The sequence below is a fragment of the Bactrocera oleae genome, chromosome 5, assembly GCF_042242935.1.
Source record: "Bactrocera oleae isolate idBacOlea1 chromosome 5, idBacOlea1, whole genome shotgun sequence".
NCBI classification, from domain to species: Eukaryota; Metazoa; Arthropoda; class Insecta; order Diptera; family Tephritidae; genus Bactrocera; species Bactrocera oleae.
The window spans coordinates 50180243-50202293 of NC_091539.1; the positions used below are offsets into that span (position 1 = coordinate 50180243).

A 22051-nucleotide genomic window follows, 5' to 3' on the forward strand; every position below is an offset into this window, starting at 1 on the left:
AAAAGTGATGTTGTTGTATTTGTTTCCTTAATTGGTGCATTGTCTTAATATGTGGGATTTTGATACGAGCAAAGTAAGAACATATACATATAATACATATATGTATGTAGCAAGTTATGTAAGTATTTGTAAAAAATGCTGCACATTGCAAAATTTGCATATTTAATTATTGCTAATATATTCCAGCATGTTTTGTAGCCAAATAATCGGGCTTGATCAAAAATGTTCCAGATATACTCGGGCCGATGAAGTAAGAAAAAATTAAAAAAAAAATTTAACTTACTGTACTACTTTACTGTTCGGAAATTTGTTCCTTTAATTCCGATTTAAATATTGAATTTATAAAAAAGTCATTTAGCACTGCACACAACTACAGCAGAGCAAATAAGATGGCTAAGCGTTATTGGGATGATTAAAATGTATATTGTATGTAATGTAGTGCAATATTTCGATCAAATCACATACCATACATTTTTTCCTTAATTCTCTTAGTTTCTTGCTATCTCTTTTATATACTCTAAAGAGTATGAATTCAATCAATTTCTATTTCATAAAATACAAAAAGACGATAGGTGGCGCTGTAGTCGAAGTGCCATATGTTTTAAAATTGTCTGAGTTTGACAATTCAAAACCAAACTATAACTATGTACAAACTTATTTATAAATTAAATATTTAAAATGTCTCCGATAGGCGGCGCTCAAAACGAACTGTTTAAGAAAACCATATTTCGAGGTTTCAAATTTGCAGCTTTTAGTTACATATATATATATTTATTGGAAACAGCTCTTTTTATTTTCATTGATTACATCAAAGTTTCGGAACAAAATGTCTTAATGGAGTTGTCTTTTGGAATTTGAGAAGTCGATTTGCTATAGATTATTTTCCTGTACGAATGTCAGTTAAGAACGATCCACGACGAAAAAAGGCTCGCTGGAGGTTAGTAGTGGGTGTTTTTTCTTGGATGTGTGGTTTTCGATGAGGCAATACTTTTTCGGATTTGGTTTTTTGACTGCTGTTACTTGATTTATGTTCAGTTTGGTTCGATATTTTATAATGAATATATATTTAATCCGGAACAACGTTTGTAAATCGTGCAAATTTAATACCAAAATAATGGTACTTCTCTGCTTTCAATATTCGGTCGACATAATCGCCCAGCAGAATATCAAAGATGACCCGAATGAGTCTATCTGCCATCGCGCGCAACAATCGGAGCTATGCCCATCCAAGATTTTGCAGAAGAATCTTGGTTTGCGAGCTTACAAAATCCAACTCATGCAAGAATTAAAGTCGAACGATAATCAAGCGCATAGCACATTCGGTGAATGGTACCATTTTTAAAATACTTAAAATATAATGGCTAAATTCTTGGTCATAAGATTGATATATATATGCCTTTTATTTCTTCCATATGTCTGAAAAAGCACACTATATCATATGCATTATACATTTCTATTAAGGTGCACACTTAGTGTGAAATTTAAAAAAAAATTTAGTTTTTGCATTTTTCGTCGGTTTATACCTTTAAATATAACATACTAAAACCTTTAAACGATATATCAAATGCTTTTGGAGTTACATCCTTCTAAAGTGTGGCACCTCAATACATTCAGCTCCATCAGTTTTTTCTTAAACGCTTTTTTCTCAAAACTACATTTTTTAAATATGCTTGAGTGATTACTCGGCGAGAAATGATCCGATCACTATAAAACTTTTCTGATTCTGATTTATGCAGAAGTTATTATATCTTAAAGTGGCCTTCGAAACGGATTTATTTTATTTTTCAACACATACACAAACCCAAACCTCTTACCTGGACAAACTATTTATTAAAGTAACTTGAATAACTCTTCCAACCATTGTTCTCCTATTCGATTAATTTTCGTAATAGTAGGAAATATGTACATATATATATTTTCCATATGGCGCTTGTTTATGCTCTCAGAAGAGTTTTCCAATACTGTTAAATTCCAACTGTTTAAACAGTTAAAATAGATTTCCCAAATAATCCGATGCCAAGTTAGCGAAATTGTTTGTAATCATCAAACCATTTTTAAAATGAAGCAGAGAACTCAACAAAACCTTCTTACGTGGATTGAGTTTTGTTAATAAAGACTAGACAAATTTTAGAAAGTATCATTAAAGTTTAAAAAAAAGTATTAAAAATAGTTTTAAGAAAGAAATCTCACGATGTTACAATATTGAAGTGCCGACGTTTATTGATTATTGAATAAAAATTAAGCCACCACGAAGACAATTCTCTCAATTGCAATTAAGAATCCTCATTGACACAGTGACACAGTGACAAATATATTAGTCTGAGCTTCCTTTTAGCGGGTAAAATTTTGTCACTGATATTATTATTTTCTCGCAAAATAAGTAAGAAAGAAGAAGTCAAAAACAATTATTAACTCTAGGCAAAATTTTAATTAATAGGAAATATCAATTAAACAAGAGGCAGCACCACGAAGAAGGATTATAGTAACTCGCAACCGTAACAAAATATTGAAATTTTCGATAAAATACTGAGAAATATTGGAAAAAGCAATTTGTACTGCTGTGACGACGCGTGGCTGCTGCCCGCACTTTTCGTGAAGCAAATTAGTCAATTTAATTTAATTTACTGGACACGAAGCAACAATGGCAATGTGCCAATGAAACGGTTGCACATGTTGGTCATGCACAAGAAATTGCCTTGCCGCAAGGCATGAAAATCGAGTTATTCAAAAATATAACGGCAAGCCGTATTGTAAGTAAGAAAAACAAGAGTGAAAACCCGATGATGAAAGCAAATAGCGAGAAGCTGCCGCCAACTAAGCCAACAGCTTACGAACGCTCCATGCGACAAAGTGAGCGGCCGACAACATGCAAATATGTCCAAAAACAATTGCACACATTATTTGTTTGCATGCAACTACAAGTTTATGTGGAAATATATATTTATTTTGGATAATATAAGGTGTGCTTTTAGAGCTGTGGAATTTTTTAGAGAGCCAGTAAAAGTCAAAGCAGCTGTCAAAGTGAACACATTTGTTTGACATTTTCATATATTCAGAATACTTTGAGAGCATAACGCATATATTAGAGTTGTAGCACTTTCGAATAATACCAAAGAAACACTCGAGGTGGCCCTGCGTTCACAAAAATGTAATTGACTGGTGTGATTTGTACGACGAAGGAATTATTGACCAACCAACCCATCTTGATGATTTTCATAGGATTTAGTCGTGTTGGCCGAAAGCTCACACAATATACTTCATACAATTTCATAAATTTCATTGTTTGAAGGAAGCGGACTTCACCACTAAAACAACACTCTATGAATTACTCTGTAAAGAAAGTGGGGACTTTTATTGTGAAAAATAAGTTATGCCCATCCAGGAATACAACTGGGCAATGCTGTATGTAAGAGGGGCACATAATCTATACTGACCTCTAATTATGGAAAATATTTTCAACAAAGATCTCACAGATGACTGCATTTTGATCAAAATGCACTGCCTTGAAAGGAAAGGTCACTTAGTCTTTACATAATTTTCCAAGAAGTTTTTGAACACACTTTTGGAAATTAGGTGGCAATAAAGTTGAAGAATCCATATCCGTGAGACCAGTTAAATAGATTATTTCAAAGAGGTCCACTTCCAAGAATCGGTTTTTGTAGCAAATATTAAAAAATTGTGTGTAAAAATTTCTCAAATTTAACCTTTGTGAAATTGTTTAATTCTATCAACTTCGCAACATTTCAGCGCATCTAAATTCAATCAGCAATTGCAGCATAGTGTTAGCAATTCACTTGTTGCAAGAGTACTGCACATTCCTTTGCAAGTTGTCAACGCTGACGGCTGGACACCTCAAAAGCCACTGTAATAGCCACCGAAAAATAATTTCTCCCCTTACACCAAAACACACATAATATCATTATTATTGTTATTGGCAAGTAGAAAAGCTGATGAGCATCAATTTCGCGGTCACAATACAGTGAGTAACCACCAGACACCAGGATTTGCAACACCATGCCGCAGTGTATCAGGTTGCATTGTCAACGTTATTGCTTCATTCATATTCCATACATTTGCAATTTAATTGCACACATACATACACTTACACTAACTGCCAGGCCAAAAGTCAAGTTATGCCTTGCTGCACTCACTGACCGTTGACCGGTTTAATCGCTCGTTCCGTTTGGCATTCGCATGCCTGGTGGCAGACGGACGACGCGGCATTGGCACGCCACTACATCAACGTCGTTGCGGTGTGTGCCGCTCATGCCGCGCCGGCTGCTGCGACAATGACGACGGGTGATGCGATGCGACGCGTGAGTGCCAGAAGCTTTTTGCGCACGCTACTGATAAGGCGGCAGCAACGCCCGGGTCGCTTGACAGCCGCGTTGATTGCGCTGACTAGCGATCGTGTTGATGTCGTCGTTCACTTCCATGCGCTTGCACTCATTGTTGTTGACAAAGTGGCGTAGCATTGTTGTTGTTGCGCTGGCTCTTATTGCTGCAACGGCGGTTGAGCTTTCGCGACACACGACATGTAAATTGCTGACATACTATTATCCGCATTTTATTTCGTGCTTGGTTTTTTTTGTTTTTTTTTTGTTTTTGTGTTTTTATAATCATTACTATTTTAGCATATTTATTGTTGATTGGACTTTGACTGCGTGAAACAAACTACTTAAGTGTACAACATGATCAGGTGTAAAGTAAGTCCGATCGTCTATCTACGAAGTAATGTCGTATTGTACAAATTTGCTCGTTGCTAAATTGGTCCTCGTGGTGATAAGACTTCTAGCCCGCCACTACGGAATGCCGACACATAAGAATTAGTAAAAGAACTCACGCTTTTCCTGAAATGTCTGGACACTTCTGTCGATAATAAGAATAGACTCTTTTCTTATCTTAAATGAAAAGCAGGCAAGTAATGGAGACGTTACTAACGTTACTAACGTCTTCAGCAGCCTGAATATTACCTATAAATATATCATCTTTCTGCACTTGTTCCCTAAAGAAAGGAAAGAAGGATAACATAAACACCACTTCTTTCTTGTCCGATGTAATATAATATGTTACCATTTACCATACAACATCGGATTATATTTCTTAGTTAATTCTTTAACTTTATTGGAGCTTAAGATGATGAACTGGGTATTTGGTTTTCCCATGTATAGAAACTAGCAAACAAAATTTAAACGTTGGATATGAAAATCACATTTGACTCCAAAACCGTGGATATGCATCAAAGGACCCATAGTGGGTCACAAGATTTAACCTCTCAAAATCATAGAAAAATCATCGTTTTATCTATAACTTATTCGTGCAGAGATGATGTATCGCTGGAAAGCTACTGTCCTTGTACATCAGTATATGCTATTCTTTTAAATCTAAAACAACAATAATTAATAAATCTAAATTTATTTAATAATAAATTTTTCACTAAAATATGTCAAACTTGTCGGCGAGGAGTTGGTGATTTTGGCTTGGAAGTCGAAGCACATCTTGGTCGGCAAAAAAAGTTTAAAAATGAGTAGCTGGAAACATCACACGATGAAAATTGTTGCCAAATACAATAAGAGAACTCAGAGTCACTCAAGCCTCCATTTCAAAACGTTTAAAAGAAGCCGAACTCATTCAATCACAAGGAAATGGGCAATTGAGCCCAAGAGACGTTGTCAGACGATTTTGCATGGCAGATATGCTGTTTGAACGCTACAAAGAAAGTTCGTTTTTGCATCCGAATGAAAAATGGATCCATTACAACAACCTAAAGCGCAAAAAATCATATGTGAAAGCTGACGAACCAGCCAAATCAACGACAAAGTCAAATAGCCATGACGCCAAGGTAATGCTCTATATAAGGTAGGATTAAAAGGGCATGCTGTATGATAAGCATTTTATAATCGAGGGAAACCACTTTTCTCGGCTAGCGACAACAATTCGTCAAAGTGAAGTGAGCGATTGCTGATAAACGACTAGACACGAGGCAATAATTTTATATCGTGACAACACTCGGCCTCATGTTACAAGATCAGTTAAAAACTGTTTAGAAAACAGCGGCTGGGAAGTTTTGCCTGTCGCGCTTTATAGCCAAGACCTTACCCCTTCTAACTATTATTGGTTCCGATCGATGCAATACGCCTTCGTTGGGACGCAGTTGTTTTGGAATGGAAACCACAAATTGCCAAAAAGATGGTAAATGCTATAGCTTCAAACTTTAAGTTAGGTTTTTCTTAAATAAACAAAGAAATTTTGAAAAAAAAAAATGAATATAGTTATAGTTCCAATATAATAAATAAAATGATTGGTCAAAGACAAAGTATTGAACATTTTTCCCATTAAAAATCATCAAATATCGGCAACTTAAGAAACATTAGCTTCATTAGTTTGTAATTTCACATTAATGAAAAGTATAAGATATGAAACGATGAAGTAGGAGAAAGTATACGAACTTACTGCACTGCTTAAAATGATTTTCCATATACTCGTATTACAAATATAACCGAGAAAAGTCTGGAAAATTTGTAGGTCGCCTCACTGCAACACAAACTCGATTTTATTGACAATTTTGGTGTTAGAGTTAAACACTACTCACAAAAAAAATTAGATTCCCAAAGTTTTAGCTTTTATTTTAGTTAAACTCTAGTTATTGCGCCTATAGAGATAACGCCTGGGAGTTGAATTAACTGAGAATTATTGGCCGAATACAAGTTCTTACCTTCACCTACCTATCGCATAAGCTAAATGTATCATTTTATAAAAGATCTCAGGCCAAAAGTAGAACCTAAAGTCTTACAAAGTTTACTCCACCGTTAAGTTTTTGTGGCTGGCTTCGGTTTCCAAGAACGCAATTTGTTGCTCGGAAAGAAAGATAAATGTTATGACTACTTACAGCACTAAAAGCAGTACTAACTGAACGACATACTGTTTTGTCTGAAGCTTCTTATTTAAAGTTCACCGTGTTATTTCAAACTGACAATAGTCTCTTCTTTGTTCAATTCGAATAAAAAGATCTGGCTATTAACTATCCGCTCCTCACTTCTAATAAAAATCTTCCGGTTGTGATCGCTTGTGTGATGCTAAGAAGAGATCCCAATTTATGAGGAACAGATAACAGAAGTTATCTAGTAAAGGTACCAATCTGGGAAGCCTTTAAGCATCAGCAGTGCTTAAAGAATGGATACGAAAGACAAATTAATTGCATTACCGTTGGTACCAGATTGACGAACCCACTAGCTAGAGAGCAGGAAACTAGAGAGCAGAAAACTAGAGAGCAGGAAATAAGGAACTTCAGTTACCGAAGTAATAAAATCGACTATGAATCAAATTTGGACCTTTTTTTCTGGTAGAAGAAGCGATAAATCTGAATTTTGGTTTGAAGTAGCTTCAGAAGCTATTAAGCGGCAGATAAAAGTATTTAAGAAAGCAAAACCAAGTGAAATATTATAATGTCAGTGATGAAAAGAAGAAGTAGTAGCTGGGTGAAGGCTCTAAAAAAATTAAAATTTAATACTCAAATGACATAACTACAATTATCTAAATGGCAGAAGTATTTAAAAAATTATATACCAAAAAATATATTAATTAAATATATAGACTAACATACAGACACTTAAGTAAGGTTTATGTATGTATGTGTTTAAAGTTGTCTGTAATTGCAACGCCTGTCTAAAAGGTAATTTTGATTTACAACCAAATCGTCGGCATACAGTCCATTTCGGATTGCCTTGTAAGCGTTGTAATCGCTGATCGCTAATCAGCACGACGACGACGATGACGAGCCGGTTACATAGCCAATAAAAAAGTAGTTGACGGCGCGTGCGCAACTTCGCGTCATTGTAGTTGTCACAATCTAGACATTGTTGTTGTTGTTATCAATATTTTTCTTCTTGTTGTTGTAGTAAATTTTTACCGTCACCATACGCCGCTGAAGTTGATGCTGATGATTTTGTGATAGCATAGAGTGGAATGCGTCTGGATGTCTAAATATACACATATAACTATATACAGTTATACATATATATTATGAAGTATATATAATATAAATAGGTAGATCAGTATGTTTGTTTTGGCTGTGTGCGTGTAGTGTCTGCCCGCAATCAGTTTGTCGCAGCAGCACGTGAAAGTTTCGTCATTAATAATGTAAACGAACACGGTTGACATTGATGCGGCAATGATCCACAAATGCCGCAGACGACAACCACAACAACAACATATACAATTAAAGCAGCGAGGGGAATGTAGGAAGGCGAAGGAAACATGTAAAATCGAGTGCAGCAGCGCTTTGACTAAGAAGGGCCGATACAAGTGCCAGTACTTATGCCGATACATATATATACAATCGTATATATATATATAGGTATATATATACACCTGTGTATATGTGTGTTTTTATTGGCGGCGGCAGGTTGTGTTGCGCGCCAGTCGTTGTTGTAAGCGGCAGCGACTTGCAAATTATGCGTTGCGAATTAACTCGTTTGGTGGCGCACGCGCCCTGATGTTACCGATACCGGATCCGTGCGGCAGACGCGCCTGCAACACAACCCCACATACATACATACATATACACAAACGCACATACATGCATACATATGCATTCATAATGTGCATTGCGCGTGCGTGACAGTTTTTCCGCTCCCCTTTCGACTTTCCTAGCTGTGCGACTCTGCAATTTATTATGAATTTTGCGCTTGTTAAGCGTGGCGGAATTCCCGTGTGTCGGCATTTTTCGTCGAGCTCACCTTTTATTGGCCGATTTCTTATTTATTTATTTATTGATAGCACGCAATTTAGAGTTAATTAAAGTTCTGTAGCATCTTTTGTGGCAGCACAGTAACACAGAAACTATATTTTCAATGTGGCACGTTGGCGCATGCAACATTCGCATTGAGTGTTTGGTGATTTGTCAAGTGGGTTAGGTCAGTTCTGTTGGTGGTCGAAGGCAAATAAACTCACAATTCATTTGGTTGCAGAAAAATAACTCTTTGTGAGAGATCACGATTTTAGAAAGAACCTGCTTCGTTTCATTGCGGTTATCAATAAAACAGAAAGCAAACATTAAAAATACAACTCTGCTAGTTCAGACAACAAATTATCCTCTCCTATATGATCACAAAAACAAAGTTAAATGTATCTCTAAATGTGTTGTCATTCAGTTGGGTGTATTTTAGAAGCTTCAAGGAAATATCGAACAAAGAACTCTATTCTATTCATCGAATTTGGAAAATTTAGAGATAAGTATGTTACAAGAAAAAATGTTAACTTCAACTACGCCTAAGCTATTTGTATAATACCCTTCACAAATTAAAGAGTTTCAATACAAGAATTTACTGTTGATGGGTCAGTTTGTATGACAGCTATATGTTATAGTGAATCGATCTAAACAATTTCTTCACAAAGCACATTGCTGCTTAAGAAAATAATCTATGTCAAATTTTGAGAAGATATCTTGTTAAATGAAAAAGTTTTCCGTACAATCACTTGAATTGGATCATTTAGTTTGTATGCTTTGGTTATTCGATATCGGCGGTTCCAATAGATAGGCAGCTTCTGGGGAAGAAAAGGCGGCAGCAAAATTTCAGACTTTGGTTGAAATTTCTTGACTCATAAGCTAACCGGCCTACTTTAAACAAGTTTTCGTCATTAAATTTGCAAGATATTATCTTGACCTAGTTTGGAAATGTGCGGAATCGGGAAACGACCACACCTGCTTTCTATACTGTTTTAATATTGTAAGCTTATTATACTTCAAGAGGCTAGACTTCAACAAAGATATTAAAATAACACTTACAACTTGACATGCGGTAGAACTAAGTGCAACATTGTCAAATTCGGATCGGTTTAAACCTTTTCCTATCTCTTGTTTACTTAGTATGAAAATATCAATCCTTTTAGTTGACTTTAGTCATTTTTATCGATTACTAGGAACCATTCCCAATATAGTCGGTTCGAAGTAACCCAAACGGATGCTGATGTTATCCGGACACGTACTTTCGACTCGGTAGCATTCAATATAAAATATTTGGGAAACTTTCCCGTCACGACAATAAAATCAATAACGTTAGTATATATAATATTAAAGTAATATTTTATGAGTTTGTTTCACGCTGTGTAATATGTTATGCCCAATAATAGAGAAAATCGGTTCATAGCCTACTCTTGAACCTATATATCCAATGTGTTGATTTATTATGCTTCAGTGAATTTGTATTCTGCTTATTAATCGATACAAGTCTAAGATATAGTATATTCATTAACTTAGATTAGTATATTATTATGATGATGAAATATAAGGACTGCTATAGCCCATGCGGTGAGTGCATTAATCTTATCTATAAATCGAATAAATATTATAAATTTCAAAAATTAATAAGATCGTGTGAAAAATATTTCAATATTAAAATAAATAAAATTTTAATTCGATCTGGTTATACAAATGGCTGGAATTAGTTAAAATCTACGGGCAGGTCGAACATATTACGTTACTAATTTGGTACTTCTTATTGAAACTCACTGTAGACGCTAACTACAACTAATCTTACCCCATAATATGTTGATAATTTCACGCATTAATGATCATTCAGAGAGCCTAGAGTGTCTAATGTTTGGCTATATTTTTACTTGTGATATTTTTTTAGTTTTGTTATACTTTGTCTAATACTTCTTTCTTGAATCGCCTGCTGTTTTTCGAGTTCGTTTCGTGCGCTGCTCTATTTGCTGCGTCATTTTCTGCATGCAAGCATATTCATAGACTAAATTATATACTTGTATATGTGTATATAAGCTACCATGCCTCAAATCTAGTTTTACGTTGCTTTTGCTAAAAAATAATTGATATTGGTATCAAGCTTCCAATAGCCGTGATCGTCTAGTGGTTAGGACCCTACGTTGTGGCCGTAGTAACCCAGGTTCGAATCCTGGTCACGGCAATGCTTCCCAGAAGCATTGTCACGTATGGAGGTACATTATTTTTATAGAAATTTTTACTGCAAGCTCAGCTGAAATATAATATAATATATTGTACTTTTTGAAAATTTGGTGTTTGAAGAGTTCGTTACTTAATTAGCCTGTGTCTTCGTTCGACAGCTTATAGACTTCTGCTGTTATTTCTGCTTCGCGATTCTCCAAGCGTTTTGTTGACTATATTATCGTTGAGAAATAGCAGCGAAGAGGCTCATATGAGAAAATAGAGCTCTTCACAATTTCATAAAAAAGAAACCCGCTATAGTGAGAGAGCTCTTTGACTCCTCACATCTATTGAGTATGATTATATATTAACAAGTTGAGAGATAGCACTTCCGCTCAGAAAATATTGCAATATTTGGTCAGTAACCGTTGTGAGTAGTCATTAAAACTTTCCAGAAAAGGAGATAAATTTGTTATAGCGGATAATTGGAATTAATGTTATGTATCTGCATTTTCTGAGTTCTTTAATTAGTGTTAGATGATTGAAATTTAAAAAAAAGTTGGTTAATAAAAATAATGAGAAGACGTATTCGATTCGCTACTTGTCTAATCGAAAATTTGGAGTTATGAGTTTTTCTCGACTAACTGAAAGCTACGGAAAAGGTGTACAGTAGAATTTAAGGCATGAAAGAATGTGAATCATAGCTATAAGCGCTTGCTATTTCAGCTCTATTTTTACAATATTTAGACAATCTAATGTTTTTATTCGCTGGAGAGTGTCAAATCGAACGCAATTAACATTGAGTGGCCCGGTTCTATGAAAATTTTTTAAGATCACGTAACACTGCAATATTTTTTTTTTATATACTTAGAATTATTTATTATTGCTTATAAATGATCAAGAAGTTTCAACTCCTCCAACTTTTACAAAAAACTTGGCAAGCATTTTACAAAAATTAAAAAAAAAATCATAAAAATTATTGTGAAGTTCCGAGCATATTATACGCTTGTTCAGAAACGCATTTAAAATGAGCTGTCCAATCTTGTGGTGTTGAAAATCTTCGATTACACTTTCGCTTTACAAAAACAAAACCCACATTAAAATTCATAAATATTGCCATGGATCAGACATTGATACACATTTTCATTCGCAGCTACATGTTTTTTGTCAACCTCAGCGGTTTTGATGTGCCAGTGATGATATTTATGGAATTTCTGGTGATAAGTTATGGCAGCTAAGTGCCATAAATCCGTTGCGCCGCCTTATCAGAGCAGAAAAAATAATAACAACAAAGGCACAAAAGCAAGCAGCAGTGCTGCTTTAAAAGACCGAAGAGCAGCAGCGAAGGTATCAGCGTCAAAGCAGCAACAATGCAGCAAGAGCGACTTTACTTTGCGGTCGAACGTCGTCAATCGTCAATTGTTTCCTGCAATATTATACAGTGTTATGTCCGTAGATTTGTATGTATGCTTGTCTGTTGGCCATTTGGCATATAAATATTTATTTTGTTTTTGTATATGACGTGCTGTCATAAAAGTGCGTTTTCAGCGTTTGCAACATTTTTTGACAGTTCTAATGTGATTGATGTTTTGTGGCAAGGCTGGTCACTTTTTTTGTCTAAAACTGATTTGCACTTAGTGTGAAATTGAATTGCTGATGCATTTCTTATGTCATATAGTTATGCGATCATTTGGCGGTCGACTGCAACACAATGAATTGTATGAATTGAGAATGAATTGAGAATTTATCGCGTATTGATTAATTGTAATGTCGCACTTTGGATTTTATTGTTGGTAAGCGAAAGGGACATCAATGTGCCGAAGTGAATTTATTTGCACGAAATTTACTTTTTGAAAGAAACATGAAAAAGATGATAGACAACAAGTTGAAAAATTTTTTTTGGTATTACTTCGGGAAATAAATAGTCTTGACCAACAGCGAAACTCTTGCATGCAGCGTTTTCTGTCACTAGATACTACCGGTCGGAGATTCCGCTGAAGGTCAACAGTTCTTAAATGTTGGATGCTAGTTTGAAAATGCCATTTAGTGTTGCAAAGTCAACCAAAACCGTTAAAATGCAGGCACTCATTATTCATTAGCAATTATTTTCTTCACTTGCGCTCTATTTCTATCTATATAGCTTTCTCTCTCTATCGATTTCTCTCTCTCTATCGCTAGCAGACTTTCATTGCCTGATTGTAATGTCAGCATTGTCAACCATTGGCCACTTGTGGCGATGAGCCTTAGCTTGCCTTCCCTATAGAACTCTCTATATAATCTAAAGGTTATGTCTGCCGCTGAGTTGCTAATGTTCAGTAGCCTCTTGTTGTTAACACCAACTTGGCAGTGTTAGCTGAAGAATACGAATGCCATAGAATGCTCATTTTTGTCTATTTGACTGCTATTTAGGTGTGATTTTGGCAAAATTACTTAGCTTTGTTGTCTATAAATGCACTGGAATTTCCAGTGAATGGCATGAAGTCAAGTGTCCTCGGGTTCACTTTAAGAATAGTTCAGATGTAACTGACTGACTATTTTTTGGTATTGAGAATCATAAATTTATATATTGTACATATATATATACAATATAAAGCACTTAAAATATTATTTGCTTCTTATGATATTTTAGGTATACTTTTAAAGAATCAGTAACGAAAGTCTTTAACGAAATTTTCTAACCTCAATACGCAAGAGCGAGCTTGCGAACGTTCTTCTGTGATGACAAAGTTTATTCTAGAATCGGGATTGACTTAAAAATGGTAGTGCTCTGCATTTTTCGGACAGCGTAAAGACGTTTAACATAATGGTGAGAAGAAGATGGGTAAATTACTAATTATTTTCATCTCATTGACTTTCTTATTGTATTTTGGGATTAAAAAAGTTTTGAAAATTCGTCGTGGTTGTTTTTCGTAGGACTGTTGCTCCATTGTTTTACGAGCTAAATTTGATTTTTTAAATAATAGTGTTGAGGTTAGACTGCACTTTGTGAACTCGTCAGATTTTAAATATGGAATGATCAGCTGATATTTTGGTATGAAACTGATCTTAACTTTGATCGCATATTAGATTTATGAGTACTAAGAAACGTAGCAGATGTGAAAGAGAATGAGCGAAAGTATTTGCGCTAATGCGATTTTGTGCGTTATCATTCGTAAGCTTTATGTAAGGAAGTGAAGATTAACACTATGCGATGCAAGTGCTCTTGTTGGGCCATAATTGGTATACAGGAAAGTCCAACACTTTACTTGAGAGACAACTCCATTGAGTACTAGGGAACATCAACCTATAGTTACTGATACAAATAAGTTCCACTGTGATAGCTCTGATAAAATATGCAAATATTCAATTGTCACTTCGGCTTGAAACGCAAAAATAGTAGAATCTGAAAGTATTCTTAAATTAAGATTTTAGTAACCGAAAGGAATATGAAAAAAATGCGGAAAACCTTAAGAGTTATATTCAACTTTAAGTATACCAAACGTTTCGAAGATTGGATCAAGTGTTGGCATAGGTGCATTGCATTCAGCGGGGATTTCCTGAAATGGAACACAATTGATTTGGGTCAATAAATTTTATAAACAAATTTCTTTCAACTTTCTGGTGAAGATAGTATATATCTCAATTGAGTAATTTATTTTTGATATACAGACGAAGTTAGATATTCATTTTATTTCTTAAGTCTGATTTCTGTACCAAATTCGGTGGAAATTGGTCGAAGAGTTCCTAAGCTATGCGATGTCCTAAAGGTGCCACGCCTGTTATGAATTATACAGTGAATTATACACTTTTAGGGGTTTTCACACAGTATAACATAGGGACATCATAGAAAGACTTGTTCTTAGCAAGTTTGATCGACTTGGACTTAGGAGTTTTTGAGATATGTATATTAAATAGGTGCGGGGCTACAAACGCTTTTTAAAAACTTTCAGACTACAAAACACCAAGTAATAGTTTTGTCTCCTAATGCGAAGATATGTTATAGCACTTTATCAGTTTTATAGAAACGATATTTTGTGGGTAAATGGGTCCAATTCCACCCAAGATCGTTATTTATATCTTGTTTTGTGGCTAAGGAAAATGTGTGCCAAGTTTCATCGCTTCATCAAGATATCGCTAAACGAAGTATAATATAAGTTTGCCACGATCAGTTTGAGCGATAAATTTCAAGTGGAAAATGTTTCTATTTAACTAGATATCTTAATGAAATTCGGCACAGATTATTTTTTAAGGCAACGCTACAATTTATACACATTTTATTTCGATCTGACCACGATATCATATAGCTGTCATACAAACTGAACGAGCAAAATCAAATATTTGTATGGAAACTTTTTTATGTGCTTGAATTATGTATACATTTTATATCTGAGTTAATTTACATTTAATGCTAGAAATATTCTTAGTGAAATTTTAAGGTATGCAACTATAACTAATTATAGCTAGAAGGCAATCTATACAAAAATGCAATAGTCAACTAAATCACAACTGAAAATTGAGCAGAAATTCCAAATAATATATTTCCATTTCCATCGTGTTAATGCTAATGTACAAAAATACATATTCATAGCAATTTTTTCGCATATCACGCCACACCATTCGTCCAAATGCGCATGCACACACACACCCACACACATACCATGCACTTTTAAAAATTGTAAATTATTTAACTTTATGCGTTTCAATTTAAATTAAAAACTCCGATGGCGGCTTATTTTAAACGTTTCGCTTATTATTGCTGGCTGTCGTCGTTGCTACTTGTTTGCTGCTGTTGTTGCCGCCGCTTCTGCCATCACATCTACTTCTACCTATGGCAACGTATGTGCCGCCACGCACTTGACATATGATTTGTCCTCCTACCGCCCGCATCCACTCAACTGAGAGCACTTAATACCATCAACAGAAGCGATTAAATGATTTCATTTCTGTTGCTGCTGCTGCTGTTGTTCTTGTTATTGTTGCAGGCATTGTTGTTTTTGTGCTTTTATATTAAAGCAGCTAAATGTAGCAGCAACACATTTTGAATTTGCGACAGCAAAAAACGGCGTAGTGTTGTCGTTATTGGCAACCGGTTGCCTACCAATGCAATTGTTGTCAACATGCGCGATTGTTGTTGTTCCTGCTACGTTTTTGCTGCTGCTATGCATTGATGATTGTTGATGAAGATGTTCGTTGCGGTAACTTAATAGCGACGATGTTGTTGTCGTTGGTGGCGTTGGTGTTGTTATTGTGGCTACAGCCGTGCGAGAGCCAAGCAAATGGCCAACAACAATTGTGTATTGGCAGCGTAGTCGCTTGTTGCGCATTGTGGCAAGTGGCGGGCTGGCTGGCGAGTCGGCAGTCGTTATCATTATCTGACACAAAAATTTAATATTAATTATGTTGACATGTTGGCTAAAACATATTTCTTATGATAGGTCGCGTTGCCAACAACACTTTGCTTTCGTGGCCATTCTCATTTAATTTTTCTTGCAATTGTTGCTGTTTTGTTATTTTTGCAATTATTTTTGTTTTATTTTATATCACACCATTTGTTGCTGTTGTTGTTAACATTGTTTAAAGTGTTGCTGCCACATGCATTTCATTAATTATGCGTTTGCAACTTGCCGCGTTTGCTACACACTAGCAATAACATTCGAAAGTGAAAGCATGCGATATTTTATAATTGTTTACAAACATACACACATAAAAATATTTCTGTGGTTGTATGAAAAAGTAGCTTAAGTGGTAACAAGGTAGGACATTATTTATTAGCCGATACGCTAAGACGCTATACGAAGTTTCTATTAAAATATCTTGCAATTTAATTTCTGTTCAGTTCTGTTCGATCCGATCTGAATAGTATGTTTGTAAGATTGTAGCGTTGCTTTGGACAATAACCTAAACCAAAGTTCGTGAAGATAACTCGTCAAAGAAAATATTTTTTCATTCAAGGACTTGATTTTGTTCAGTTTGTATTGAAGCTCGTGTTCAACATTCCAGATCGATATCTCAATAACTGAAGGACTGAAGGACTAGTGACTAAATCGACTCAGATTGCCATGCTGATCATTTATGTATATATATTTTAAAGAATCTCCGAAGGTTCATTCTAGGTTTTACATACTTCGAAATTTAATGCAGCCTGTTCAGAGAACCAAGCAAATCACTGACGGAAACGTACGTATCCGGTCGTAAATTAAGGAAGGGAAATTTCATTATTTATATTGCCCATTTCGATATTTAAGACTTGGAAGTGTTGCTATTTGCTATAATCAAGGACAAATTTAATTAGTATATCTTTAGCCACAGCTAAACTTAACCTTAACTGCCTTAAGTAATCCAGTAAAACGTATTCAATGAATGGATGATTTTGGAAAAATGGCGATTTATTTTTGAACATAGTCTCTGTTTAACTTGATATACTTAACCCAGCAATGCTCCAACTGCTTTAATTTGTTTCGAAAATACGTTTTCTGCACAAAGTAGGCCTCTATGGTGGCGATGAGCAGGTTTCTCATTCGACTAAAATTTCTGGTATGATACCAAATCTGAAGAATACTGTAGATAAGGCAACAGTACATTGCAGAATGTGTCCAATTCGGTCGTGGCTACGGTGAAATTTTAAGCCATTGTCCAGTTGGAAGAGCACTTTTTCGCCAATTGGGACCGTTTTTCAGGCGTCACCGCTTAGTTCTTTTCCAGGTAGTCGATGTAGAGTACACATTGTGGACGTCAAAAAAACGGCGGTCATCGCCTTTCCGCCTAATAGAAAAGTTCTCGCCTTCTACCAGGGAAGATTCACCGGGTGAAGCTCACGGTTTCGCCTATCCCCTGGGTTGTGGTGCATACTAGTGGATCCATGTTTTGTCGATAATCACGAAACAACGAAAAAACACCTCCAAGTACGCTTAAACAGCGTTGAACATTGCTATAAGGCGGTTTTACGTTTGCGTTTATTGTCCGCAGTGAGCAAACGCCGTACACACACCGCCGACAACTCTCGAATGTTTCATATTTTCATATTAGCATAACTAATGCGGTCTTTCATGACTTTGGCCTGTTTGAATTATCTGGCATAAAATACGAGATTTTTTAGGGGCGCCTTGACGTGGCTCTTCTGAAACCGAGGTGGGACAATGTAAATTACTGTGCTATTTCCCTTCCACAAAAAATAATGGAACCAACGACTAATGTTGCTATTTGAAGCGATAGGAAATTTCTTTTGTGGTAGTGGCGCCATCGAGCAGCGAGGCTAATTACTTATTATAAGTAAATATTTTTATATGAAGACTCGGATTCCTCCCGGCTATATTAATATGCTATATTATTTGCTCTTTTTTTCAATACACTGTCCTACTGTACCTATACATGTATGCATGTTAAAAAAATTGCTGTCTGCGTGCCAATAACCACCAACAAGCTCATTATTCTTGTGTGTCGATACAGATTGGAAGTATGATTGTGTAACGCTTTCTAAATTCGGTGTCTTTATGCATGTTACAAGATAAGCATATCAATACAGGAAAATTGTTGACAAATTTATGAGTGCAACATTACTAATGAAGCAAGTTTGTGAAAGGTAAGGGGTTAATCAACTACTGAGTCCAAATAAATTATATTCATGGTCAAAGATGAATTAGATGCCAGCGAGCCTTTAAAATGGAGCCGTAGCGATATTGTAACTAAAAGTGATACCGAGATTTATAGCTGCCAGTGACTTTTTCAGTTACTTAATACTTTAATAACCCAGAAGATACTTATTCAAATAAGTGGTAACTACTTATGAAAAATGTGAACAGACCATTCTTCGACTCAATATTCTTAATCGAAAGAAAATTTAAATGATACTTGGAATGAAGGCTTTGCAACTCTTTGGATTTTTAGGATATTAGGAAGGAAGAATAATTGTCAAGAAAAATAACAAAGCTGTTGTCTTTGACATTTTAGTGTATGCGTTTTATGTATCCAGCTACAACTCGACTTCATTTTACATAGTAGAAGAAATAGTTTTCGATGATAAAAACTTACCGCATGCGAGTCGTCCATCCACCTCTCTTAATAGTAGCAGAGGATCACCATCTCATATAGATAGACTTAACACATGGAGAATGTAAATGTTAGACTCGTTCCAATAGACCTGAAACACGACGTTGAGTAGAGGTCGCATAAGAGATGCTTGACAACGTAGGCGAGGACCCTACATTCATGAAACACATCATTACAGACGACGACACTTGGGTGTATGAACATGACGTCGAAACTGTCCAACAGTTTAGCGAATGGCGCTCCAAAATTGAGACGAAACCGGTAAATTCGAATTTCGCTAAAGGCACTAAAGGCCATTCCAGTCGAGAGTTATAACAAGCGTAAGGGAAATTGTTTAAACAGTTAGCATGCTTGTATTGGTTAAAAAGGAGCCGGTTTTGAAGGTGATAATAAAGTCAGTCCGGGTAAAATTTAATCGGATGGTATATGTTCAACTACTTAGGAATGTCGGAAACACAGAAAGAATAAATAATTATAATTTAGCTCTGAACGATTTTTATACTCTGAACAGGGTATATTAAGTTTGCCACGAAGTTCGTAATACCCAGAAGGAAACATCTGAGATGATATAAAGTATATACATAAATGATCAGTATGATGAACCGAGTTTTTTATGTGATTTAATATCTTTATTAATAATATTATCTAATATTTGTCATAAGTTATTTCTTAAGGTAACAATGTATTCTCCGAAGGAACCTTTGCACTTGTAAAGGGTATAACAGCTGTGGTGCAACCGAAGTTAACGTTTTTTCTTGTTTTAAATTCTATTACTTATTTATAGCAGCGGCAGGCTCAAACAATTTCACACTCTACCAAAGTGTTCAAGCCATTTTTGTTCCCTCGAACGCAAAACGGCCGCTTCTTTGCATTGTCAAGCGGAAATCAACTGTTTTATTTATTAAATTTTTATTAAAGCATGCAACCGGATATGGAAAATAGCAGCAGAGTTAACACAGCCACATTTACAGCACGCACCACACTCCATTTGGCATATACATATATAATATATAATCTTTACTGTTCAACAAATGGCAAAAGAAACTAAGAAAGCGTACCATAAACTATAGAAGAATAGGTATCTATAGTCAGGCCGAAATCACTATGGTATTAGATTATACAAAAGTCTTGTTTAATGTATAAAGAAGCGTTAAATGACACCCAGCATGTCGGCGAACCCATTGTGTCTGCAGCTAGTGCGCATGTGTCCGAGCGCAGCCACTTGGCTTGCTGCCTTTAACCATAACGAAATTGTTTATTACCAAGCATATAAAAATTATTATTGTCAAAGTCAAGCGAAATCGAATCGTATTTGTTTTTACGAAAGGTTAAGGAAATTTTTGGGACATGCCGTGGCGCACCGCATGGCCTGTGTGCTCAGCACAACGCACTGTCACAGCAAGTACATGAAGAGCAAACTGTATAGATCGTATGGCATTGAACTGTTTTTGCGGAAACTGCAAAATTCCAATAGTTGGAAGACTTGTCGTCGCCAATTTTTGACTTTTGGACCACTTGTGGTGTAGGCGTTTTGTTGTGCCATTATCTATAGTATGGTAACTATATATATATGCATAGTAGACGTTGATCTAAATATATATGTATAAATATATATATATATATATATAAGTATAAGTATATACAATTTTTTTTTAAATGCCTCAGACGCTCTGTCAGACTGTCTGGCGCTGTGCTGTTAATGGCAAGTAGCTTTATGCCATTCGATAGATTTTTGATACGTTTGGAAACGATGTCCACAACAATTCAAAAATGCATATAAAACTTTTATCTTGTTGCTAGTTCAGGTTACCGCCGGAAATGGATCAATAGGATGTCATGTGGGTCTGAATAGGTAATAAAGTGTCAACTATTTGCTTATAAAATCGACGAAAAACCTTGAATTATAATGATCATGATGCGGTTTACTGAACTTTTCTGTGGATAGGTAATATAAGTAAGAGCGAATAACTAAGCTTGATGTGGTTACCTGTGAGTTGAGTACCGAAGTTTTACACACTTGATCGGAAAAAGTCAAACTAAACTGATGCGGATCGTAGATCATTATTGAAATTAGCTTAGATATTAAAATATTATGCCGAGTCTACTTCGAGGGATTTGTATTACAAGAAGCTTCGATAAGCTCTTTTAACCGCGCCCGATAAGAGTTCGATCCTATCAGTGGGCGCGATTCATAGGTAGTCTAGGGTTTTAGATCTGTCTATGGAGCTACTTTTGAAAGCTGATGTGCTCTGAAAACTCAAGAAAGTAAAGAGAAACCACTTTGGTGGACCTCAGAGCTGACTGAGATCAGGATCTTCGAGCTGAAGATACTTAACAAAGCCAGTAGAAGTGGCTCTAGTAACGACTTAGGGAAAGTCAAGAGAACAACGAGAGCAGCCTTCTGCGGAAGTGTAAAGAGATGTCATAAGTCCTCAATATTTTATCACTTCACACAATTTTATGTCATATAAATCGAATATAAAAATTCATATATTCAGATTCAAAACTTAAACAGAAAAGCTCTTATAAAAAGCTAAAATTTTGATGAAATTATAACTACCGCGAGTGACTAAAAATATTGATTACATTAAAAAATGTATTGTTATTGTCAACCAATAGCTTTGGCGATAATTAAATTCATACAATTTTATTGCACTTGATAACTAAGCAGTGGGGGCTTCTATCAATGGATAAGTAACTGAATTCAGTGGCAAAAGTAGTTTGTAATTAGAAAATATTTATTTACGACCTATTTGGTATAATTTTTTTATCAAACTCTGATAAAAAATATACCAGAAAAAGTGATTAGGCAAGCAGTTGAGAGACCACATAGTTTAAAAACGCTCTCAAATTACTTTTTTCTGTTACGAAGAAAGTTGAACAAAACAATGTCTTGTAAGCCACGAAAAAAATGTTGCTGAAATTTATATGATATATAATATATGGTATTCTTCAGGTTGTGAGCAAGTTTAACATAGTTTATTAACAAAAAATACGTCCATTATAATTCGAAAAAACATTTTTGAGCATGTGAATAAAAAAGTGTCCTGACTGATTTCAAAAAACCCATGAAGCAGTATAAAAATCTATCTTTATAAAAATTTTGTGTAAGCATATGTACAT

The 22051-nt window shown here is 35.3% G+C and overlaps 1 non-coding gene across 1 annotated transcript; it reads left to right on the forward strand.

Moving 5' to 3' along the window:
• The first annotated feature begins 10853 nt into the window (after positions 1 to 10853).
• Positions 10854 to 10925, forward strand: TRNAH-GUG (transfer RNA histidin (anticodon GUG)). Its single transcript has one exon. It is a non-coding gene; the product is annotated as a tRNA-His (tRNA).
• Positions 10926 to 22051: the final 11126 nt, after the last annotated feature.